The following is a 15,863-nucleotide window of genomic DNA, read 5'->3' on the forward strand; positions in this document are numbered from 1 at the left end:
GCAGGGCCTGGTCCAGGGTGGAGTTCAATGGCTAACCAGTGAAAACCATCAGGTAAGTTGTCTCCACCACCCATCACCTCTCCTTGCTGCCATCATCTGCTGACCAGAGGAGAGATGGGGAGGAGAGACCGACTGGAGATGGGGTTAGGTACTGTCCTGAAACTGGGCTGATAACGTCATTTTTAGCTGAAAAATCATTTTATTGCACCAGCTATAATTGAAATTAGCAGGGTTAAATTTTCCACAATTAGCTGAGATAGACACTTGGAATCCAGACTATATATATTTATGAAATAAAGAATGTTTCATTCTCTTCCCAGGTTATATTAACATATCCATCTGTTATGTTTGCTTGTGAAATACAACCTGCAGAATTCAACTAGGTCACTTGTAGTCCCACTAACTGAAGACAGCAGCATTAACAAAATACGAAAATGCGATCTATTTCCCCAAAGCGATCTTGAGAGAGAAAGACGAAGTCGAAGGCCTCACACTTACTGATTCCCAAACACACTACAAAGCTACATTAAACAAAACGGTATGGTAATGACACGGAGTCTGACATATAGACTAATGGAACAGAACAGAGAGAAATGGACAGAAATAAACCCTCATGTATATGGCCAAATGATCTTCAAATGATTGTGTGCCAGGGCTACAAATGGCGAATGGATCGTCTCCTCAACAAGTGGTGCTGGGAAACTGGATATCCATATGCAAAAGAATGAATTGGACCCTTACCTCACCTACATATAAAAATTAATTCAAAATGGACTAAAGACCTGCAGTGCCTGGGTGGCTTGGTCAGTTAAGTGACTTCAGCTCAGGTCATGATCTTGTGGTTTGTGAGTTCAAGCCCCACCTGTTTTGGACTCTGTGTCTCCCTCTCTCTGCCCCTCCCCCTGCCCGCCCTCTGTTTCTCTCTCTGAAGAATAAATAAACATTAAAAAAAAATTTAAAAAATGGATTAAAGGCCTAAAGATAAGACCTTGAACGTGTTATAAAACTTCTAGAAAAAAACAAAGGGGAAAAGTTTCGTGATACTGATCTTGGCAATGATTTCTTGGCTATGACACCAAGAGCACCGGTGACAAAATAAAAAATAGACAAATGGAACTACATCAAAACCTAAAACCTTTGATGTCGCAAAGGAAACAATTGACAGCATAGATAAGCCACCTTTGGAACAGGAGAAAATATTTGCGAACCATGTAGCTAATGAGTGGTTAGTACCCAAATGTGTAAAGAACTCCCACAACCCAAATAATCCATTTGCAAAATGAACAAAGAACTAAAATAGACATTTCTCCAAAAAAGATACCCAAATGGTCAGTAAGCAAATGAAAAGATGCTTAGCACCACCAAGCATCGGGAAAATGCACATCAAAACCATAATGATAAGGGCCAGTGACTACGTTGAGGTAATGAAAGGTCACCACCTCCCATCTATTAGGATGTCCACTAGAAAAAACATACAAACCAAAAAAGCAAGTATTGTCGAGAAATGTGACATATGCATACAATGGAATATTATCCTGCATTTAAAAAGAAGGAAATTCTGTTATACTCCACCACGGATGAACTCTGAGGATATTATGCTGAGTGAAGTAAGCCAGTCAGAGAAGGACAAATACAGTATAATTCTACTTATATGAGATATCTACATCAGTCAAACTCTTCAAAAGTTCAATAATGATTGCCAGGGTTTGAGGGGAGGGGGAATAAAAAGAGTTGTTCGATGAGTATAGAGTGTCAGTTTCTCAAGATGAAAACTTTCTGGAAATCTATTGCACAACAATGTGTATTTAGTTAATACTACGGTATTGTACACTTAAACACAGTTAAGATGGTAAATTATATGTTTGGCGTTTTTTAACCACAATAAAAAAATAATGTATATTCTTTCAGTCTTTTTCTTTTAGTCTTTCTCTTAACCACTTGGACTTGTTTGTGGCTTTGTGTGCAAATCCTGCCTGAGGAAGACAAATATTTTTTTTTAAGTTTATTTATTTATTTTGAGAGAGAGAGAGAGAGAGAGAGAGAATCACAAGCAGGCTCCGCACCATCAGCTCAGAGCTGATGCGGGGCTCAAACTCACAAACTGGTGAGATCATGACCTGAGCTGAAACTGAGAGCCTTAACCGACTGAACCACCTAGGTGCCCCAAGACAAATATTTTTTTTAACTATAATTTATTGTCAAATAGGCTAACATACAGTGTGTAAAGTGTGCTCTTGGTTGTTGGGGTAGATTCCCATGGTTCATCGCTTACATACAACACCCAGTGCTCATCCCACCAAGTGCCCTCCTCAATGTCCATCACCCATTTTCCCCTCTCCCCCACCCCTCCATTAACCCTCAGATTGTTCTCTGTATTTAAGAGTCTCTTATGGTTTGCCTCCCTCCCTCTCTGTTTGTAACTATTATTTTCTCCCTTCCCTGCCCTTCCCCCATGGTCTTATGTTAAGTTTCTCAAGATCCACGTGTGAGTGAAAACATATGCTATCTGTCTTTCTCTAACTGACTTATTTCACTTAGCATCATACCTTCCAGTTCCATCCACGTTGCTGCACATGGCAGGATTTCATTCTTTCTCATTGCCAAGTAGTATTCCATTGTATATATAAACCACATCTTCTTTATCCATTCATCAGTTGATGGACATTTAGGCTCTTTCCATAATTTGGAAAGTTGAAAGTGCTGCTATAAACATTGGGGTACTTGTGCCCTTATGCATCAGCATGTCTGTATCCTTTGGATAAATTCCTAGTAGTGCTATTGCTGGGTCATAGGGTAGTTCTATTTTTAATTTTTTTGAGGAACCTCCACACTGTTTTCCAGAGCGGCTGCACCAGTTTGCATTCCCACCAACAGTGCAAGAGGGTTCCCTTTTCTCCACATCCTTGCCAGCATCTGTTGTTTCTTGAGTTGTTCATTTTAGCCACTCTGGTGTGAGGTGGTATCTCAGTGTGGTTTTGATTTGTATTTCCCCGATGAGGACGTTGAGCATCTTTTCATGTGCTGGTTGGCCATCTGGATGTCTTCTTTGGAAAAGTGTCTATTCATGTCTTCTGCCCATTTCTTCACTGGATTATTTATTTTTCAGGTGTTGAGTTTGGTAAGTTATTTATAGATTTTAGATACTAACCCTTTATCCAATATGTCATTTGCAAATATCTTTTCCCATTCCATCGGTCGCCTTTTAGTTTGGTTGATTCTTTCCTTTGCAGTGCAGAAGCTTTTTATCTTGATGAGGTGCTAATGGTTCATCTTTGCTTTTAATTCCCTTGTCTTTGGAGATGTGTTGAGCAAGAAATTGCTGCACCTGAGGTCAAAGAGGTTGTTGCCTACTCTCTCCTCTAGGGTGTTGATGGTTTCCTGTCTCACATTTAGGTCTTTCAACCATTTGGAGTTTATTTTTGCGTATGGTGTAAGAAAGTGGTCTAGTTTCATTCTTCTGCATGTTGCTGCCCAAGACAGATTTTCTTGATTGTTGATTATTCCTAGAAATGAGGTTCTTGTGATCTTCCTTAAATTGTGTGGTAGCCAGACCCCAAAAGCAGATGACCCATTTAAGGGCTACTAAGTAATAATAGTCTGCAACATCTTTCTAAATAACACCTAACTACACTATTAGCAGCAGTCAATATTTATTAAGCACTTACTAGTGTCAACAGCTGTCCGAAGAGCGGAATATATATGATCTCAGTTGATTTCCATAACAACTCAGGGAAATTGGCCCTTGTTATTCTAATTTCACTCCTGATAAAACTGCGGCTCAGAATGGTTACCTAACTTGCCCAAAGTTGCGTAGTTTGTAACTTGCAGAGGCTAGATTTACTGGTACTCAGTTTTAATGGAAGAAGAGATGATCTAGGGACAAAGTATTAATAAATACTTTGGCTTAATAGCTTAATGGGAATAATCAAAAGAAGAAACTGCTAACAAGACATGGAGTGTTGCTAATGTCGTCGAGAGATTTGAGAGCCTTGGACATTTCGCCTCTTTTCCCCAAATATTTAGCTCAGAAAGTGATTGTCATGTCATTCTCTTTACAAAGACCTCATTTATAGTTTAGGGAGGTAGCTCTGGACTTCCGCAGCTGGTGTGTCAGTGACTGTTTCATCTCGAAGTCAAACGCTTAACCGACGGAGCCACCCAGGCCAACCTCTTTGTCTCTAACTTAACAAAGAGTCAAGCTTGAGCTGAGGAACCATTCCCCACGACTTTGTGGTCATCTGGGTATTTCAGGGAACTGGTGGGAGGGATGTGCCCAGAAGGAAGTGCCTTCTGTATGGTACTGATGGAAGAATGACCATGTATGAGGGTCTTAGATACATTGTGCCACTGGGCAAGAGAATGTAGGAATCTTTTCCTGCCCCTGGTAGACCCGGCAAGCCAAAGAGTTGCTATATTTAACAAACTTCTCCGTGGCACCCCTCTCTATCCAGCAGGATCGGACCCTCCTCTCGCTGCCCACTCAACTGGGGGAGGGACCTGGGGTGCAACGAATCCATGCAGAAGAAGGCAGGTAAAAGGAAAACCCAAGGAGAGCGGGGAAGTCCTTGTCTCTGGATTTGGCCACCCCTCTCAGGAGCACCTACGCAGCTCTAGTTGGATGAACAAGGGCTTTTAGAGTTCGTAATAAATGGATTGTGAATCTGTATTCCTTTCTGTAATTATGTAAGTTGCCTTAATATGTCTTAAAACAGATAATTCAGTTCAGTTTGGCATCTCGGTCTTGGGACCGTGTGATGCCAGAGAAGAGAAAGTCACCTTTCCTCTCCCGAGCGCCAACATTTTGGGGAAAGAAAAACCGCACGAAGTCCCTGTGCCTCCCGCGAGGCTGAAATGCCCCCGGCTGGGAAGGTTAATCATTTCCTAAGAGGAAATTTGATTAGGGAGTCAAACCATTTCATGGTCTTACCGTGTCGCACCACCCTTTCTACACCCTTCCTGGAAATATTAGGTATGGGATCAAAGTCGAAAGGACTCGAGTCTTGATGCCCCATCCCCATTCCTGGTGAAGTCTGGGGGGAGGATGAACAGGTAGAAACGGATTTCTACACTCGGGGCTCGTCCTTCTGGGGGGCCAGGTGAGACTGCTGCCCTCAGTGGTTTTTATAATGGTGCTTCTGTCTGACTCAGCCTTACTTTGCGCCAATAAGAAGAGCCCAGAAATATAATTAACGTCTTTGTGTTGAAGACATTTCATCTCAAAATGACTGGGTATACCAACAGTGATGGCACTGAAATCATTAAAGTCATGCAAATGCCTAAAGTGGATAGGCCTGGGAGATTATAGTTTCATTAGAGGAAAGGCTATAAAGTTAGACCTAGGTAATTACCTCTCCCATTAATGCTAGAAAATTCTGTGCTCCACTGAGAAGTGATCGTGGTGCATCGGTGCCTTCTGTGCTTCTACATTCAAACTGCGGGGGCCTTTATTTCATCAGCACAAACGGCAAAGAAACAGCGGCAGCTTTCCAGGTGTACTTTGCAAATTGGGGTTTAAATGTGGAACACATCAAATTAAAATTCAATATTAATTATTTTGTCTTGCTAGGAGTCTGAGTGGTTTAAAGCAGCAAGGGTAATTGTCTAATTCATTGTGTGTGTCTACAGCGAACTTAATCATTATGTCAGCTTCCTAATAAAAGGTTATTATAGAAACAAAGATCCCAATTTTACATATGGTAGGCAAGGGAGGATTCGAGGAGCGGGTCTCTAAGGTAGACTTGAGGATCTTGACAAATGATGCCCATGCTGTGATCAGATACTTAACAAGAAATCTCGTTATTAACTAGGCCTGTACAGATAATTAGCCCTTGAGCTTCAAATTTTAAATCTGGCTTGAGATGTATAATTTATCAAAAGCCTTAGCTGGCTGTCAAAGTCCGATAATAAGGTAGCGTTATTGATGAATTGAGATTAAGAGCAGATTGAAGAGAAAATTAGGCCACTGGTTAGCCTGAAAGGTCTGATTTCAATATTTACAGTACTAATTTGGTATTATTTTGGTAAATGGATGTGGTCCCCAAGTGCTGCATGGTATAAAAGAGTAAACTATGCATCATTATTCGAACAGAAAAAGTATTGTTTACCGTGTAGATTTTGCAGCACTAGCAGTCTGGTTAATAGGCTGCTTTATAAGATGAGTGTACCTGGTTTTTATTGCGTGCATTTATTATAACCCATTCAGCACCTAGGGCTTTTAGGGAAAATTAGAAACTGTAGCTTCTTTACATTAAAAATGATATTACATTAGACTAATTGCTGCGGAGCCTGTCTTCCTGATTTAACTTACTTGCGTTTATCTCTTGGCATTGTCTTCCAAAACTTCTTGCCGCCGGAATTTGGATAACTACCATTTTTATATATTCAAGCTACATAAAACGAGCAATCTTTTTTTAATGATCTCTGGTAGCACTTCATTGCAAACGATCTTGGGGGGGGTGGTGTGGGGGAGAAGGAATGAGACGTACAATAAACCATCTATCTGTAGCGTCTCTTGGCTTTCAAGCATATTCTGAGTACACTTAGGTGACCCTTAGCAAGTTAAATCTTTTTGATGCATGCAATAAAATGTTGTTTGGGGCAATAGCTGATTTCCAAAATTATATTAGGCATAACATAAGGCTGTGGCAAACTGTCTCCCCATTTTTCCTTGCTCCAGCTCACAAATGGGATTGGAAAGTGTTGGAGTGTTTTATTGTCTATCGTATCAGGTATGAAGAGACCGTATACTGCACCATAATAGAGCTATATGTAGCTCACAGCAATATCTGCCCGTGAAATAATAAAGCACGGGACTGTTGGGTTTCCAGAAAATTGTTAGAAAATCCCTCGTAACATGTTATTGGCAGCAGCCCGTCTTCTCCAGTCTCCAGCTGTCCAGCGGGTCGTGCCAAGTCACAGCAGGACCTGAGGACTGTTTGCGTTGAATGGTGGCACAGAGCTTTATGGTGATTTTGCTTGTATATTGTGCACTTGCAGACAAGCGGGCTTTCCGAGACTCAGCAGGAGCGTTCCAGCGTTTGTGCTGAGGTGGTTAGCTTGTTGGCAAATCGCTATTATTTAGAAATGTGTGGCAGAGGAAAATGTATTGCGTTACGTTTTCTATCAATATCACCTTAATGCTGGCCAATAACGGGCCTCCATTCAAGCTGCCTTTTATCTTAGGTGCGATTAGATCGAGTGGAATTTAGGAGAGGCGTTTTCTTGGGACGCGGTGGAGGGTTTTCTTACCCCGTGCCAGCTGCGTCTCCCCAACCTACCCCCATCTCGACTCAGCAGTGTCTCCCCATCCCGCCCCCACAACTCCTGAAATAACACGAGTTTAGCATTCTGCTTTTAGAGGAAAAAGATTTGGTGTTTCAGCTGTTCCAATACATGTTGACTACTGACTAATGGATATTTATTCCACTTTATTGCTTTCTATAGGCAAAAAACTCAAACAAAAGGAATTGGATTTTGCTAATAGCAATGAGCAGCATTGGCATTTTTTTTGTGTGACAGCGGTGAGGATAGTAACAACTCCACCCACGGAGATACGACGTACAGCTTTCCAAAGCCCCGTTACACGTATCATCCCCCTTGATTCTCAAGTACGACACAGGCAGCTTAGGGACTATAAAGCCCTTTGCTAGGTGGGGAGAAAACAAAACAAGAGGTTATAGAATTAGCTTATGGCAGAGCCGGGAACATGGTATTCTTCGCACTTGATGACTTTTGTCCTCTGTTCTTCGCCCTGAATAAAGAAGTCGTATTCTTTATAATGATATTTCTTTTCTATCACTCAAGTTTACACGAGTACTGCCTCTGCAGGGCATCCACCCCGCATCTCTCCGAGTTTGAATAAAACGGCTGTCCAGAGCCCAGAGAGTGGGTAGAAATGTGCTCCTTCAAGTCTCTTCCTTGTGGGATCATCATCCAACTGCACGCATGCATTCTACAATTGTCCTTTGTGGGGCGTCGCCCAGCCGCCCACGGAGGTGCCACACGGGGTGTAGCCTCGCCTCCTCGGTATTAAAACCACTGATCGCGTATTAACTCTCGCAGTTCAGGCAGTGCGTTCCTTCCACGAAAATCACTTCCTTTTCTTTTTTTCTTTTCTTTTCTTTTCTTTTCTTTTCTTTTCTTTTCTTTTCTTTTCTTTTCTTTTCTTTTCTTTTCTTTTCTTTTTTTTTTCTTTTCTTTTCTTTTCACCCATTCAGGGAAGGTGGTGACAGAGACAAACTGTGCTGGAATTAGAACTCAGGGGTTTCCCTTCTCCGATGTCGACCTTACCGGGCCCTGTAGCTTTCTGACCTTTTAAAAGTTCCCGTGTGCCACCCCACCACGGCCCCACGCTCGGAGCTCTGTGCCAGGATGCCTTCTTCTCCAGGGCTGGTTCCGTGAGGCCACGTTCACTTGGGCACTGCAGGGGGCGGGAGGGAAGTGTGTTTCCCCAAAAGAGAGCTCCTTCCTCCAACATCCCCCCTCCCAAGCTTCAGTCGAGGGGCTAAGTCGGAGCTTACGGAGCAGTTTAACGGCAGTTGCGCGCCGCAGAATAAAAATATTTCCTTCCATTTCGGATAGGATTAGGGACTCATCGCGAATACATTACACACGCGTGTGGGACAGGTTGTTACACATGGCAAAGAAATCATTGTGATCATCAGTGATTACAGGTGTGAACAGGAATTGGCATGTTATATTGAGCTCACAGGTACCAGATTTTTTTGCTCCACACCCAGGCGTTCTTCTGGGCTAGGAGCTTCGGCTGAAGGCGAGGAAAGGATTGTGCTTGGACGAGGAGGCTGTGCGTGCGCATGTGCACGTGTGTGTGCGCGCGTGCGTGTGTGTGCGTGCGTGCGTGTGTGTGTGCACGTCTGTGTGTGTGCGTGCACGTCTGTGGCTTGATGGGGAAAGAAGAGGAGGAGGCCAGCGAGAGAAATAGCAATTTAGTTTGCAAAGAAAACTAACGGAGAAGAAAACACGTACGAAAATGTTGACAAAACCAGTAACAAAGTAGTTAAGAACGTACTGTGTCTGTAAAGTTTTTGAAGTATTTTGTTCTGTTATCAGTATTTTTGTTTAATAAGAGGTATTATGTTAATATGCCAGTTAAGGGATATGGATCTTTCAAGTCTAAGCACAAAGACATTTTTCATCTGGCAAGTGATGAGCTTTGCTTTTTCAGAACAGTGTGGATCGGGTAGAAGTTTTGAGTACTTTTAGAGAAAATATGTGAAATAGTTATCACATTCATGTTGCCACGATTCTTTTAAAAATCCATTTTAAAAGTGGATGCAAAGTAAAGAGGAAAAACCCCAGGCATTCTCAGATAATATCCCCATCCCAAATGAATGAAGATTTATGGTACATTTAGTATCATACAACATCTTTTATATTACAGTTGTAATAGAAACTCTAGCTATTTCATCTTTTAAGCTGTCAAACGAATTGCAATATACCCATTGAAAAATTCATCCAAGATGTTGGAGAGGTAATCATTTTGTCATTATGAATAAAGTTGTCCTTTATGATTTAAGCATTCAGAGGTTCTAAACTAGTACCTTTTAATTTAAATTAAGCACGTTGCCTTTTAAGGGTCCTGCAAAAGCCTAGTTATTTATTAGACTCTACCACAGAAATATTTAAAAGCCATTCAATGTTGTTTTTAAAGTTGGACATAGGAAGTGTATGCTTACCTAAGTCTCAGAGAGATTGGGACTTCGTGGCTGCTTTGCCATATTTGATCAATAAATACTTCCGTAAGGGCAATGCTGCATTTATCCCTGTTGTCTGTTATGTACTGAAAAGGCATTGCCCTAAAATTACAGAAGATCACGTATTGTTCCTCTTGTCATCTGCACTGCCTTCTTATTCAGGAAGGTTGTCATACGAACCGAAAGTACAGTAAACGCACACATGTGCTTTCACAAACTGATCGATCGTATGCAAACATTGTTGGTGTTGTCACTTTCGGCTCCACTAGAACCAAAAGGAGCTGAGCAGAAGCCGACCCAGTTTCTATTCGTTGCCGGGTCAGGCTGCACGTTCACTGCCAGAGACTCACCAATAGGGGTCTCCAGTGTATCACAGAACTACTCACAACCACTCCGTTATGATTATTTACAGTATGCCGTCCATGAAGACAGAAGCAAAGGGGCAGAACAGATTTTTTATGGGCTGGGGCTGATACTGGATTTATTCAAGGAGTGAAAAGGTGACGTCACGAGTTATAAGTGATGAGGAGAAGCAAAGACATGTCTAGGTTTGGTGTGAGAACACCTTTCACCTAACTGCAGACACCGCCTGAATGTTTCTCAAGTACAGGAAGGAATCTCCAGGCAACTACATGGGTGTTTCCAAATATTTAAATGTGTCTTTGTTTAGATAAAACATCCAAAAGAGTGAGTCAATTTCTCTAGTCTCACTGGAACGTTTAGGCCATATTTAGAAAGAGCAATATAGGTTCATGATATATAAAGCGTGTCATAACATACTTTCTTTTTATGCATCATGGAATTCCTCTGTGCCATCCATTCTGTGAAAAATCAGTTTTTTAAACCCTTGACTAACAAACTAAGACAGGTTTTGGAGTTTGAGGGTTAGCTCCCTTTGCAAGGCAAAGATATCTAAGGCAACAGATAGTCAAGATGCCTTTCTTATCATTCATTTATTCATTCAACAAACATTTACTCACTCATGCTTTGTGAGGTCACTGAGTACCTAAAGGAAAATGTCTCTCTTCAGGGGATGCAGTCTAATATATAATAAAGAAAAAACACTTTTGATAGAAAAGGAAGGAGCTAGCACTGAGGCAAAAGTATGATCTCGTGAGAGGGAAGAAGACTAAGCAATTAATTCTGAGGGAAGGAGTTGCGTGAGCTCAAAAGATGAGTTGGCCTTCGAGATGGGTTTGAGTGAAGTTTAGGATCGTGACGGTCAGTGTTGGGGAGAAGAACATTCCGTGTGCAAAGACTTGGAGGCTGTTCATGGAATGACAAGTTATGTGCAGAAATGGAGTGAACTTTATGAGACGTGTTGGTTTGTTTTTCCTGAGAAGGGAGAATGGGTGAAGCTCTAAAGGATCAAGACAACTTTGGTGAAGGTGAATTGAATTTAGAGTTCAAGGTTGCGATGGGGAAGAAAGGAGCCCAGGCAAATATAGAATATCAATTCCCAGGAAGCTTAGAGGGATCGTCAAAAATGACCCCATTGCAATGAAGCACGTAGCTGTGTGAAGGCTGATCCAGTGAAACCCCCTGTGACCAGCACCATTGTGATCTCTTTCATTTTCCCACATTTAGGAGTGGCCAAATTGCTTCATCTAGGCTTGGAAATGAGACAATGACTATAATCCATTTGTGTCATCCTAACTAGCTGGATGAGTTAGTTAGGAGATAGTCTCTTTCGTCTTCCCCAGATTAATTTTTTATCTATAAAATGAGAGATTGTATCACGTTATAGCTGAGGTCAAACGTGGCTCGAAGTAAGTCTGAAGACACCGTCAGGCATATCCCACAAGACAAAGGAGTTGAGAGGAGCTACATTGTTTAAAGGAAATACCACGCAGGATACTTAAGGAATGCTCTCATTGTTCACGCATGCAAGAGAAAAGCCATTGAGGAATAACATGACGAAATGAAGACCAAAGAGCCCAGGTTCAGAAAATGATACTGCAAGATGTGAAAACAAGACTCAGCATTAGAGACGAATATTATGAAAGATTCTAGGCTCCCTGAGATCATCTGAGTGAATGCAGCAAGGCTGCATTTGGGCAAAACTGATTTCTTACATAACCTGCTTTCAGTCTAAAGTAAGTTGCTAATATAGGGCAACACTTGAGGATGGTGTGAGTAATTCTAACTTGAGGGATGCCAGAGGGCTTCCCAGAAGACAGAATCCTTGGGCCCTCCCACGACTAATGAACGGTGGTTCTATAGGTGGAAAGTGGCTGGAAGGGCACTTTGAGTTAAAGGACCAGCATGATCAGGGGCGCCTGGGTGGCTCGGTCGGTTAAGCGTCCGACTTCGGCTCAGGTCATGATCTCACGGTCCGTGAGTTCGAGCCCCGCGTCGGGCTCTGTGCTGACCGCTCAGAGCCTGGAGCCTGTTTCCGATTCTGTGTCTCCCTCTCTCTCTGCCCCTCCCCTGTTCATGCTCTGTCTCTCTCTGTCTCAAAAATAAATAAACGTTAAAAAAAAATTAAAAAAAATAATAAAGGACCAGCATGATCAGAAAACAATCAGAACCACGGAGACTTCTTAGGGTTGATGAGTTACATTCAGAAGCAGAGGAAACCGACTTGGGTGGACGGATGAAGAGAAGAGTTTTCTAACGTAGTATTGGCTAGGCAGATGGTCTTCTGTAGATGCCAGCTATGAATCTGTAGACATTCTTGGGGTCTTAAAGGATAGAACGGCACCAAGATGGTGAGACAAAATGACAAACAGAATTCGCAGTCTTACAACCTTCCAGGTTATAAAAATGGCTTGACATAGTTGGCATAACCCTGAATAGGAATATATATAGGTACTGGATGTGGGAAAAGAAATGTCAAAAATGAAATTTAGAAAATGATTCGCTGTGTACATTGGACAGGAAATGATCTAGGGTTATAAAGTTGAACATAAATCAATAGGATAGCTATATACATTCTGAGGGCCATGTGTTGGGGTCTCCCAAAAGGTAAGAGAGCTTTGAAAGAAGATTCTTTTGCTACGCCATGCCAAATTCTTTAGTTCGAGGTATAAGATAGACACAGCACTTAGCAATTTCTACTCTTTGGTAACCATTCTTGTGGAGCAATATGGATATAAAGCCATTAGAAGTTTGTAAGTCAATTTGTTAAAGCCAACATTGATTGTAAATACCACAGATGCTCTTGTAAAATTCAACACAGTGTTTAGTCCGGAACTGGGGTGAAGTTGGGGAATGGTATAAAACAGGAAAGAAATAGATACAATGCATTAGATTGTCTTTCAGTTTATGCAAAGTAGAAAGATGTAAATAAATGGAAGGATCAAAAATGACTAAAGGCATAGGAAATAGGTCCTTGAAAGAATATTGTAACCATTGTGCTTACCCAGCTTAGAGAAAGGAGAACAAAAGTATGTCATAATTACGCTCTATAGAAAGGAGTTTAATAAAACTAGTGATCAGTTTCAGCTCTTTACCTGATTAGGTTTAACTTGAAACATCCTCAGATTACAGAATTACAGACATTGAGGTTAGTTGAAAGAATGCTGATTTTGCTAATAGAAGTGATTACTAAGTATAGGAATTGGCCCAGGATAATGCCTGGACGTCAGACTGACTCACTGAATTTTAGCTCTTCTGCTCAGTAACCGTGTACTTAACTTCTCTGAGCAAAGGGACCTAACTTCTCTGGGCTTCCATATTTATATCAGGAAGGTAGAGATAAACAAAAAACAATTTTCATCTCAAAGGATTTTGCGAAGATGAAACGTCTTAACAGAAGGAGTCAGAACAATTCTGAAACATAGCAAATGCTCAATAACAATGAGCTTGTATTACTATCAGTTGAGCATAATCTGTGTGCTCATTGCATTTCTACTGACTGATTAGCCACAGCTAGTGCCGCCAGAGTTTTATCTGAGTATTTGAAAAAATAAAGGCAATCATTCTTTTTGGCACAGCTTTGAGCCTTGCTGGCATCATATACTGACTTGCTCACCGTTGTCCTTTCTTAAACAGGCGCACGGTGGCTGTGCACAAAATACTTCTAGATGTTATGAGGCAGAATTGAATAACAAAATACCGTTGACAACTCAGCGTGGAAATAGGTTCCGAGAATTAATTGAAGGCATGGAATGCCTTTGATGGGCAGCTGTCCATCTCTGATTGCCAAACAGGCAGAGACACAACTGTCCCAAAGCTCAGGATGGTCTGAAGCTGGAGCCCAGCCCCATAGTCAGTGACAATGTACAGTGGTTGATGAGTTAGTTCTAGAGGCTTCTGAATTTTAATGATGCTGGAGATGATATTGTGTGTCCTTCAGCTTGTTAGAGTGACACCAGCACTCCATAAATCATAATACCTGTGTATTGTAAAATCGATAACAAAGTGCTATCTCAGCGCTAACCCTTAATAAGTTTTTCAGTGCTCTAACAGCTTAAACTTTGCCGTAATGCTATTGGACCTGTAGGTTAGGATCAGAGCATGCTTAATTTGTTTTGTAATAGAGACTTTTCACTAATGAAGGACCGATTAGTTAAGCTTTGGTTGCCACTCTGGTGATCAGTTGGCAGAACAGCCTCTGCAATTAAACTCGTGTATCTCTGTCCTGAAGCAAAAAAGCAGGCTTAAACAGTCAATAAATGTTAATCCAGTCACAACCTGTCTCTGCCTTTGAAGGCTGCCCATGAGGGTTTTTTTTTTTTTTTCCCACATCACATTTTTTTTCATCTTGTTTTAAATGTGGTGGTCCCCATGGAGTCGGGATGTGGCGTACATGACCTCCCACGGTTCTGTAATAAGATCTGGCATGCTAACAACATTGTCTACAGATCTGTCATCGATAGGTCTGTCTGTCCCCCCCACCTCATCTCCTCGCCTCTTTATCCAAGGTTGAAGAATAAATGAGCAATTGAAACACATGAGACCTCCAGGAGAAATTGGCTAAATATGTATGCAAAAACGAGGGTCCGCTTTGTGTTGTTGCTAAGACATACATTATGGTCTCTCTCTCTCCTAGGTCGGGATGGTGCGGGAAAGCCTTTGCCTTATTTGCTTTTATTGCAGTGAATGGGGGTTGTAATTGTCACATCAGTGCTAGGAAGTGAGCGCTCAGGGCAGACCGGCAAGCAAAATGAAACTTCAAAATAATTTCCAGGGGAGGGGGAGAGGGAGAAAGGGGAGGCGGGATGGAGAAGGAAAACCTGGGAAATGAAAAAAAAAAACCAACCCTCAAAACCATATAATGCTTTCCATGTTATCTGTGTTCTCAAGCAGAATTCCAGATATTTTTCCATTGTTTTTTTTTTTTATTACTCTTTCACAGAAGAGAGAGGAGGGAAGACTGACAGCCAGAGAGGAAATAAGCTGGCTGATGGTGCCCCACAGATGTGTGGATGAATGAGAGAGAGTGGTCTGAAAATGTAAATGTCTACTGTTGGATCCAGGACCGCATGCTTGGGGAATCAGTGACATTTGTTTATTTCTCTCCCTAACTAGGAGCTTGCATGCCAACGGGGCATGCATGGAGACCGTTTGACTTTATGTAATTCAGTCTGCGATCCCTGATTGGAGGATTCAAAGTTGCGTGAAAAGGTGGCGCAGAGGGGAGTGGGGGTGAGAATACAGAGAGTGAGTTTTCTGGGAGTCACCGGCGTGGGGTGGCGGTACTGAAAAATGACCCGATGAGCGAATCAAAAGAGTGCAAATCCGAACAGGGAGGTGTCGAATTTAACTTGCCCTTAACCTGGGTTTTTGGGTCTTTTGTTTGGTACACCAGCGATTTACGATGAACTTTTGTCTTTTAAAATTAGGTAAATTGGTACTCACCAGAGTCTCAATGTAATTATGCTTTTCAAACTTTCTGAAGCTGAAGAACTCTTTTAGGTGGGTCTTCTTCCTGGAATGCAAACACTGGATAAGATCTAATAGCTCAGGAGCAGGCAGGAATGAATCGCATCCCTAGGAACTCATTTGTCTTAGAAGAACGCCCCCCCCCTCCACCCAGTGATTCCTCTGCAATTCACTGTTTTTTCGGAGTTTCAAATACACAGATATATTAACCCTGCCTTAATAAAGGCAGGCCCTTTCAATTATTCAATTATTCAGCCAACAAATATTTATTGAGTGTTTACTATGTACTTCTTACCAAGCCAGGTACCGAAGAAACAAGGT

The 15,863-nt window shown here is 41.8% G+C and overlaps 1 long non-coding RNA gene across 1 annotated transcript in view; it reads right to left on the reverse strand.

Moving 5' to 3' along the window:
- Positions 1-15,863, reverse strand: part of LOC111561873 — a 451,344-nt gene that overhangs the window by 26,479 nt on the left and 409,002 nt on the right. The window contains exon 5 of the long non-coding RNA XR_006583326.1: positions 15,519-15,588. This is a non-coding gene — a long non-coding RNA (uncharacterized LOC111561873). The remainder of the gene's footprint in view (positions 1-15,518; positions 15,589-15,863) is intronic.

This window comes from Felis catus, chromosome C1 (genome assembly GCF_018350175.1).
Source record: "Felis catus isolate Fca126 chromosome C1, F.catus_Fca126_mat1.0, whole genome shotgun sequence".
In the NCBI taxonomy this organism is placed as follows: Eukaryota; Metazoa; Chordata; class Mammalia; order Carnivora; family Felidae; genus Felis; species Felis catus.